The 10,226-nt window shown below is 45.2% G+C and overlaps 1 protein-coding gene and 1 long non-coding RNA gene across 4 annotated transcripts in view; one reads left to right on the top strand and one right to left on the bottom strand.

Moving 5' to 3' along the window:
• The window catches only part of LOC308198300 (uncharacterized protein), a 240,330-nt gene that overhangs the window by 183,427 nt on the left and 46,677 nt on the right, over positions 1-10,226 (bottom strand). The window lies entirely within an intron of this gene.
• LOC308198309 overlaps positions 1-10,226 on the top strand; it is a 37,729-nt gene that overhangs the window by 20,396 nt on the left and 7,107 nt on the right. The gene's annotated exons all lie outside the window — the stretch shown is intronic.

The following is a 10,226-nucleotide window of genomic DNA, read 5'->3' as shown; positions in this document are numbered from 1 at the left end:
CCATGTGCCATGGGACAGTGACAGAAGGCTAACAACGCGAGTTATTTAGCCTTGGTGATGCCCTATACCCATACAGACATTCTTGGACTAAGATTTGGCTACTGTCCATTGGAAAACTCAAAAAAAACCAAGCCCCAAACCAACCAACCAACCAACCAAAAAGAACAACTTCCTATAGCTGTTCTTCCCCTCTGTAAAAACGAGTGAGTTCTGCAAAGACAGAACAAATCAGTTAGAGAGGCTTGAATTAATTGCAATGGTTGGCCAAAGGTACACTGGCCAAGGGGTTTACTGTGGAAAGGAAACTCTCTCATCAGCCAATTCAAAGATGAAGAGAAATGTGCAGACAGGTTCAATGCTTCTGAGGAGCAGCCATGTCTGTGAGGGAGGGAAGTATCTCAGGCACATTAGAAGGAATCATCTATTCCCAGGAAGCGTGTTTGGGGGAATACTGAAGCCTACCCTAACCTTGAGAATCCCCAAAAGCACATAAGCACGTCCACCAGGAGGAGCCTTCCCAGGGCTCACCTGGTGACACCGAGCTCAAGGTTGAAGCTCGCATTGCTCATCTGCGGCTCCCCATCCCGCCAGAGCTGGCAGTACCAGAACTGCTGCCCACGCACTGCAGTGGGAGGCTTCACTCGGTTGCTCACACACTATTTGCATTTTGCAGGGCTGTGGGATGCATCCTGTGAGACTGCTCCCACTGTGCTAGGTTGGGGGCCTGCTCCCTGCCCGTGTCTGCTCCTCAGGGCGTCACCTCACGGTCTTTCCAGTCAACTGCAGCACTGAGTGCTCTGGGCTGCTTCAGCGACCTGGCCCTCCCCCTGCCACAGGAGAAACCTGCTTCTCCTCCAGTCCCAGGGCAGTTCACATGGTGTGAACAGACTGCCACATCTGGCATGCTAACACAGCCCCACAACTCTCAGAATTCAGCTTTTCCCCAACTGCAAACACGCTGCTGTTCCCTCAGCCTCAGCTTCTGAAACCTTTCATCCTTTCCATGCTCACTGAAGTCACTGCGTTACTTTGCCAGGAGGCATGACAAACATGCCTGTCGGTGCGCACCCCTTGCACAGGGCAGCCAGATACAGGGAACCAAAGCCACATCTTCCTACATCACCTGCTGACACAATTTCACACTCACCTTCCGGGCTGTAGCTGTGACTTTTATGGAGGACTGTCTCACAGGGTTCTCCAGATTGGCCTGTTGTCACAGCATCACTTACCCCTCACAACTTCTCTCTCTCTCCTTCGGTTTGTCTCCCCTTGACAGAGATGTAGGCTGCTCTTAACTGCCCAGACCTTCATTACTTAGTTCTGGGGAAACCATAAAGGAACAGATAAATTTCCAAGGCCAGCTTAGACTGAAACATAGGATGACTCAATAAAATAACATCTCCCACATCAACACCTACACTTTGCCCTCACAGACTGCTGCATTCTTCACCTTTCTCATTGTCTCAGTTTTCTTCATCAGTAACACTGCATTTCTTGAGCACTTTCCACCAAGAGATCACGTACAAAGCTGCAGACAGACATGAATGAAGCTATTCAGCATCTCACAGATTCAGAAGAAACAGAGAACCAATATGTAGCAACTGATAGTTTTAAAACTTGTAAGCTATAGAGTAAAGGTTCCCAAAAAAAAAGATGTTAAAGCAGGCTCTGCGAGTGGTCTCAAAGGAACAAGTCTCTGCCCTGCTCTGGTTTTTATACTGGTGAGCTTTCCTAGGGGGGCATGAGGAGGGTCTGAAAATCCCTTCTAAGTACAGCTGGGGCTGTGTTAAAGGCATGGAAATGATGAAGGAAGAGACAATCCCCTGAATGCCAGTGTGAAAACTGCACGGATACCAAGAGACAGAGATGCTGGTTCAGCTGACAGTGGGTTTTGTTATCCGTTTGCCTTGGGAGACTTTCTCTGTCTGGAGTTCTAGCTCAAAATTCCCCAAATGATACTTCTACCAGTCCAAGCCCTTAAAATCACACAAGCAAAATCCCCCAGCACATCCGCACCCCAGGCAATCATTGGTAAAAAACACTATTGCTTTTAGTTTTCAGACTTAGCCTACTGATCCTTCTCCTATGCAATGGTAAACAGAATTCCAGTGGTTTGACCTTTCTGGCAGAACTGATGTCAGCACATGAAAACAATAATATTTCTTACCCCTGCTGTTCAGAACACACTTAAAATGAACAGGGGAAAAAAAAGGCAAGATAAAAAAAAAAAAAAGCCAGCCTCCTCAGGCTTTGTACTGTCCAATCTATATTGGATATTGTATAACCGTCCCTGCGAGGACTGAACGCCACTGCTGTGGCAACCCTGGAACATCTGGTTAAGGCATCACCAAGTTCATCAAACTAATGTGTATATATGTGTAATATGCTGTACTGTCTGTAAGGAAAAGAGACCCACGCTCTACCTGCAAAATACGAACACAAAAATACCTAGGAAGACTGCAAAAACTCACGTCTCCACAAGATGCATTAAAAGGTAAATATTTTCTGAACTATTTCTGATGTTGTCTTGCTGAGAGGCTGATTAAAGCTTTAAGTGCAGCACTGCTCAGGAATACTAGAGGCTGACATCTGCTTTTTTCACAGAGTGGGAATCCCATCCAAATTTGTTAGCCTGTATTTATAGACTGAGCCATGGCACAAAATGTGGCCTGAATGTTAGCTGTCCAGGTTAACAAGAAATGGGTCTCATTTGCTGCTTTAGAAATCTTTTCAAAAATCTCATGGAAAATCTTATAAAGCCCAGGTTAGCTGCCACATATGGGACCCATTAACTCCTCATTTCTGCTGGTTCTTAGCAAATTTTTGTCCGGTGACAACACATGAACTTTGTGTTTTTGTTTTGCTTCACACTGCAGAGCACTTTGTTGACTTGGTTTGGTTTTGGGAAGCGCTCAGCGCAGAGCACAGCCGCAGTACACCCAGCAGAATCAGCTAGCCACGTTCAATCGCGCAGAACCACATTCCGCTGCTTTGGCAGAGACGATCCGACCTGCCTTCCCTTTTTTGGGATTTCAGGGTGTTGGCCCTTGTTGTGCTGAAAGCACACCACACAATGCAGAGGCACACCTGAGAACCGTGCGTTTGGACACAAATTGTATCCCAGCCTCCAGAAAGTAAGGGGGAAAATGAATCGCCCATTGTAACGTGGTCTCTGAACTCAAGGTGGGTGTAGACACACACACACACTCAGGAAGTTTCACTGCCCGCTTCCCAAGGCAGTATTGTGTTACACACCTATTCTGGTGCTTGCAGCATATGCCCATTGGGAAGAACAGCCCACCCACACCAGCTGAGATGTCACTGCCATCCTGAGGGAAAATGGGAAGATGCTACAAACAACTACACAGACTTCTTCCCTTGGCAACGGCAGCCCAGACGTTCTGGGGATCCAAATGGCTCCTGGGGAAAAAAAAATCACAGACAATAGCATTTCTGGGTTTCAGACATCTCTTTTGAAAAGCCAGGAGGCAAGCCCCATCAAGGTCATCTGTAGAAATGAATTTTCTCCATTCTAAAGCAACAACGTGGGTCACTAGCAGGTAGCTGCCTGTGCAAGACTCTTGCCCCCACACACTTGTGCCCCAGCATCCCTCAGCACGCATCAGTGCGAGGCAAAGGCGCTGCTCCAGCAGGGCCCAGCACCATGACTGCTGGGCTGCGCTGCCAGGGAAGATGGGGAAAGCTGCACAGCATTTGGCAACACCACGTTTATTCGAGCTGGTGTGATTAGCACTTCTTTTTCTTAACCTGCCTTTTCCTCAAAAGTGTGAATAATCAGAGGCTGGAGGGATTTTCTGGCCTTTGCTTTCTGTTTGGATGATACAGGGGCTCAGTGGACTGAATGCGCTTAACAGATGGGGATGCACACCTTGTATTCATGTTTACTGCTCTGAAATGCTCAGCCCAAGCCATTAGAAATAGGGTTTGTGTATTTAGCCTGTCTCTGGGGAACAGAGTACAGGAAAGGAAAGGCAAAACCTGCCAGATATTGAAGGCCTTTCCTTATAAACTCAGGGCTATTTTTAGTTTTCTAATGTAAAAAGTCAGTGAGATGAAGAGTGAAGTGATCCGTTTCCAGCAGAAAAAACGTCTGAATCTTCATTAATAATTCCTCATAGATGGCTGTGTGCCTTTATCTGACAGACTGACAAGCCACACTAAACAACAGTTACTGCACAAATGGAAAAGATATAATCTCCCTACCCAGCCTCATGGTGCTTCCATTGTCATGTTACATTAGGACTGGAGTCTCCACCCTCCCGCAGAGACGTGGCGGCAGGATTATTTTATTAGGACTTGCACAAATGTGCTTATGATGGATGAAGTTTAGTGCTTTGACACTGAAATGTATTTGGAAACTAGAGCTGATGCATGATACGAAGAAGGGGAGGGAAGAGAAAAAACAAGAACCCAGATGCATAATCTTACCCTCGATCTGCCTGTCAGTGATAATTAGAAAAGGCCTCTATCAAAATCTTAGCTGCAAGCTGCCCAGAGGATGGGATTTCATAGTTCCCAGCTAAACGTCCTAGCTGTCTTTTACAAGGCTGGGTTAGTGGAAGTCAGTGACAGAAGTTCTATTCCTGGCCTCGATTCCCTTGTAAAACAGGCGGCTTCTCCTTACAGTAGCTTTCCTCACCTATGAGGCAGTAGAAACGAAGACACTTCCATTCTGCTACACCCTCACATCTGAGGGCAGAACAAGTTGGTTCATCTGACTCGTCTACGTGGTGCTGAAACCAAGCCAAAACCTGTCCAGCCTTTGGACTGGTTCAGACTAGGGTCCCAGCTCAAGGGGCTGAATTCATCTCAGCTGCTGGGGGAAGCGGCATGAGCTCATCTGCAGCGCCGGTCTGTGACAGCGACTCTGCAAAGGAAAGGACTTTACAGGCTGCTGCTCTGGGCCAACTTTAAAATGACAAACACACCCTACGCTACTGAACTGTTTACTTTCCTCCCTCTTCCCGATGTTATCGGTATTTCCTAAACCCTGCCTGTCAGGCATGCTTTGTTAATAACCCTCCAGTACTTTCAGAGCAAAGGTTGCCCAACAGCTTTCTCATCTTCCTGCTGGCTGTCAGGAGAGGAAATCACAGCTTTCAGGAGAACCTGACACAGAGGGAACTGGATAGCACGCTGGGGTCAAGGGTAAGAATGCACGAAGAAGTGAGAAAGCGCAGGCATCCCGGCCGGCTGCACAGGAAGAGCTTTGCCTCTGCTTTCCCTTGTTTACTATGTCAGGATGTTCCAGGAAGAAACTCAGCAGGCTTTACCTCTGAAACAGCCAGCCAAGCACAAATCCCCGCTCACAATGCAGCACGAGGGAGCGAAAGGACAGCTAACAAACTTGGCCCGAGCTTGTGACATGACTTAGCCCTTTCCTCTTAAACAAAGGAGTCTGAAAGGGCTGCGGACAACACTGCCACAGCTTCACGCAGCTTTTACCTTCCTTCTCATCTTAGCTGCCATCTGTGAGAAGTCCCAGTCAAACCTGAAGTACCAAAGTGCCAGCAGAATACATTCACATCCACCTACCTCAGCAAAGGAGCCTCTGAGGGCTAAGAGGCCTTCCTAAGACTACCAGTCAGAGGAAGAAAAAATGAAGCAAGGTTTGGAGAGGAAAATGCTTTAACATGTGCTTCTACATGAAAAACATACTTAGTGAGACTCTCTGGTCATCCGGCTAGCCTGCAGGTCCATTTAGGTCACATCTACCAAGGTGGGACCGACCAAAGCGCCCCTGCACATGCCAGCCAGCCCCAGGTACCTCCCGTGCCCACACTTCTCCAGCCCTGAACAAATGTCTGTCACTTTGCCAGCCCTGCAGCAGCCCAGCACAACTGCCTGCTGCCAAGCCACTTCTTCAGGCAAGTAAAGAAGTCTGTGTCCAGCTGTCCTCACCCAAGCAGAGATGTTCATGCTTTCTGCAGTTCCTGTAGGTACCTACACAGCTGTGCTGCACCCAGAACAAAATACTCAAGGCATGGCTGGCTGTGACAAAAAATCACTTTGGCACACGTTCCTGCAATAACAGCGCAATCCCTTCCTCTCTTGCTTACCCAGAAATGCATCCCCTTACTCCCAAGCAAATCCAGAGAGTTCGAAACGTGACATCTAAGCGCATTGCATTCAGAAGTCTCAGCAAGGGACATAATGGATTCTCTATCGATGGAAGCTGCTGAACCAAGAGTGGGCATCTTCCTAGCTCCATCGGAAGGTACCAAACTGCTGAGCTGCTGTGAGGGACCTGTGTTTGGAGGGAGACTGGGCCTGATGCCACGACTCCCTTTTCTCTGGAAAATCTGGGTCCCCAGTCTCTTTTGATATCTTCTGGCAGTAGGAGCCCATTCATGTCTCCCCCACACACTGCTTCAATCAGCTCTAATTAGGCAGACTGTGTCTGAGCATAAATGAGATCCCCAGTCATATTCCTTTTAAAATACAATCATCCCATATTTTGTGAGTTAAATGGAGTTTTGCTGGAGAATTAAAAGGAGCGCTGCAGTGCAGCATTGCATGATTCACAGGATAAAGTTTCCATGCGCTGCTCAAGAAAACCAGATAGAATTGAGCCTGAAGGAGTGAGCAATGGCTGTGTTTCAAATTATCTGAGTTCAGATTTAATAAAAATTCTCAAAACAGAACACTGGAAGTCATTACAAAATTTGTATATTTCCCTCATGAAGATTTTTATAAAAGTGACAAGGTGAAGAAAGGGTTGATAATGGTTATTTGTCGTAAAAGTTTATAATGTACTTGCTGGAGAAAGAAAAAAAAAGAGCATTCTTCAACAACATAACTGAATCCCACAGGAAAAACTAGGAAAAACAAAACAAAACAAATACAAACAGAAAACAGGAAAAGCAGACCCAAAACAGTTTTCTTAGAACACAATTTTCTGCTGGACGGTGGATATAATTATCTGTCATAACAAATCACAACGTTGTGTTGCAACGTTTAGTTACTAGTTAGAAAAAAAAAGCACCTTTAATCTCAATAACCATTATGTAGAGCATCCGTACATAACTGAAATGTCACCCACTTGACCTAGCTAATGACAACTACCACTTAGGATTCTCCTTATCACTAGATTCCAGAACAGCTAAGCAGTATTTTACTGATTAGGAAACTGAGGCACAGACAGGAGCAATGGCTTCACCAGCATCACAGAGGCATGCAGCACCCCCAGATCCTGAATGTGCGCTGGGCCACAGCAGAGCCATTGAGCAGAGATGGCAAAAAGTAAACTGCAAATGTGAAGTGGAAACCCCTTACCTTCACATATTTTAAGTTGCTCGGCTCACATAAATTTGACTTTTTTTTTTTTTCCCATTATTGGGAAAAATAGGGAAGGGAAAAATAGGGAAAAGGAAAAGAGGAGAGGGAAGAAGCCAGTCAGCCTTTGGGATCCACCTGAGCACCAGACAGAAGCCTCTCAGGGACTCAAAACATTGAGTGATTTTGATCTTCCTGTTAATTGTTTCAAATTTGTTTTTCAGACAGCACAAGAAAGCCAAGGCAGTACCCAGGGGAGAGGCTGGCAGCTGTTCAAAGACCAGTCTCTGGAATATCTGACAATGTTGAGCACAAGTGTCCAGGAAAAAGAAAAATAAGCAGACACAGGGAGAAGTCTATGGAGAAGCAAGCTACAAAGTAATCAGCCACCCCACATACTGAACATGCTTTCCAAGAGCATTCACAACCTTTGCCTTAACTGCTGTCCTTATCTTGCCTGCACAAGGACGGCTTCAATTGTTAGAAGCCAGCTGCATTTTCTACACCCCAAGTCAAGGCTGGCGCATGCAGGAGCAAGTATCTACAGATTGAGACAAAAAATCAAAACCAAAAAATATTGTCTGCAAACTAATTAGAAATATACACAACTGATCAGGGTGGTAAGACAAGCCAAAAGAGCAACTGAGAGGAAGAAATAAATAAATGTGTGATTTACTTAAGAGGAAATGAATGCCATACGAAAAAAGCAAGCTTCAGTTATAGGAGCAGGAATTGCTACCCTTTCAATTTCAAAATGTTCTTTAAATTGCCATTATTCTGGAGAAACTTTTCTAGAGAATAGGTGGCTTGGCTTTGAAAATGTCATTAAATTTAACTCAAGATTCCAAGAAAATATAAAGGGTTAAGCACACAAGGTAGGTAATTAAATGCCAAACCACTTCCCATTAATTAAAGAAGCCTACCAGACTGTAATGGTGCAGAATCAGGGTCCTGAAGGTGGAGCTCAGCTGTAGGCCCTGCTGCACCCTGTCCTTGAGCCACTGATTACAGATACAGGAGGGAGGTATCGGGGAGAGGCTACTCTGCACTCGGGTTTTCTCTTCCTCTTTGTCTGCCTCTCAAAGTCAAGACCGTGGTGCTGACCAGTTTTGATGAACTGCAGTTGAGTGATTGGAAGGATGAATAATGTCTCAGGATTAGGACAAATGCAGTATAAAAACAAGCAAAAAAAAAGTTTGGATTATGGACACTTGTGTTTCACATGGAACATAATACTTAAACAAATACATAGCAATGTAAGGAGCTCTGGAGGTGTAGGAGGGAGAGGTAGATCTGGTTAGGCCACAGGAGAAGCATTTCTCCCTCCAAATTTCTCAGAATGACCACCAGTAAGATATTTTATTCGAGGATCTTTCTACCACTGCTCATGGGAAAGAGTAAGTTCAGTAGCTGCCTATGATAAAACGGGTATTATGAAAAATGCAGAAGAACTGAATCCCAATTAGTCACAAGCTCCAGAGTCTTCACTGTACCTAGCCTGGAGTCTTAGCTTTCAGACTAGATCCTGGTGGTGGACTGTTAATCCTTGAAATAAAAGCAAACACTGCCAACATTCTTACACTTACGAAGTTTCAAATCAAATTTGGGGACTTTGCATGAATTACTTGCAGAATGTAACTGATTTTGGTGGGTTTAGTCTTCCTTCTAGTCATCAGTATGGAGTATACAGAATATACTTTGTGTCCTCTATTATTCACCAAGCTGTTTTGTATAAAGCCCGTTTCAGCCTATAAACTCATGGTAAAGCGCCTCAGTTACCTCTTGCAAATTCACTGCTTTCATGGCATCACTGAAATCACATAGCACTGTTTTTCACTTTGAAGAAGTGACCACCAAACTCTAAAGCATTTTCACGACATCCACTGGTAGGCTATAGAACTGGAACTTGGACAGATCATCGTAAGGTCAGATCTTCCCTGCCTCAGGGCTAATGGCAAGCACAGCCAGAGAAGCTGCAAATATCCCAAAGAATTGGCTCTTGCCCTACAGTGACAGCTTCTCGTGTTATTAGTCTTGTAATAATCTTGCACTAAGATCCAGAATCAGGATCTCTTTGCATACGTGTAAACACACCTAGTCCCCAATACAAAGTACTGACAATGAAACTACACAGCCTAAACAAGGTAGAAGAAAACTGTGTGACTTCAGCATATAAAGGCAAGCATGTAAGTATCATGACTTGCTGACACAGGAACTGAATTTGTATCTCCTGTTTTTCTCCCCTCACACCCACAAAATCTCTCCTAACCACATTACAGAATCTCTTTCAACTGCATTTAAAGACCACTCAACAGATTTTTAAAGGCAGAAGTGATTTCAGCTCTTCTACTACTGGTATGTGTGACAACTTCTTTTCCTCCCAGAAAGCCTCAGAGATAGAGACTCTAAGTTAGGAAGAGTACCAAGCAGGACTTCACCCTCCAAACTAAGCAAAGCCAGGTAATTAGTGTAACAAAGAACAGGAGGGAAGTCTCAAGAAAGGGAGACTACAGAAATGAGCAGAAAAGCAGCACTTCACCAAAGGGAGCCATGTAAAAGTCAGGGTCTAGGTTAGCCAGTTCTATGGAATAATTTCAAGAATGCACAAAAAATAGAAAAAATAGTCTTTGGCAGCGTGTAGCACGCTCCCCTTTCAGATCAAGAGTCCACAGAGAGAACAACCCCTCAAGAGAAAAGGGCTGAAGCATCATTCCCAGAAGAGAAGACAGAAGCCATGTTGCCCAGGATCTTCCTAAATATCTTGTGGGGAAAAGGCTATTCCTGTTGAGGGCTGAGATCTTTGCACAAAACTGAGGGACAGATGCGAGGAGGCTCTCAAGTAGGTTGTGCAGCAGGAAGGATGTTTTTTCTTCTGGGGAGAAATCGACACAAACTCCTTTGCTAAACTAACCTTATGCTTATCACCTCCA

Source organism: Anser brachyrhynchus, assembly GCF_964034855.1.
Source record: "Anser brachyrhynchus genome assembly, chromosome: 7".
Classification (NCBI taxonomy): Eukaryota; Metazoa; Chordata; class Aves; order Anseriformes; family Anatidae; genus Anser; species Anser brachyrhynchus.
Note: the sequence above shows the minus strand (reverse complement) of the source record. Positions and strands in the feature narration are given on the sequence as shown.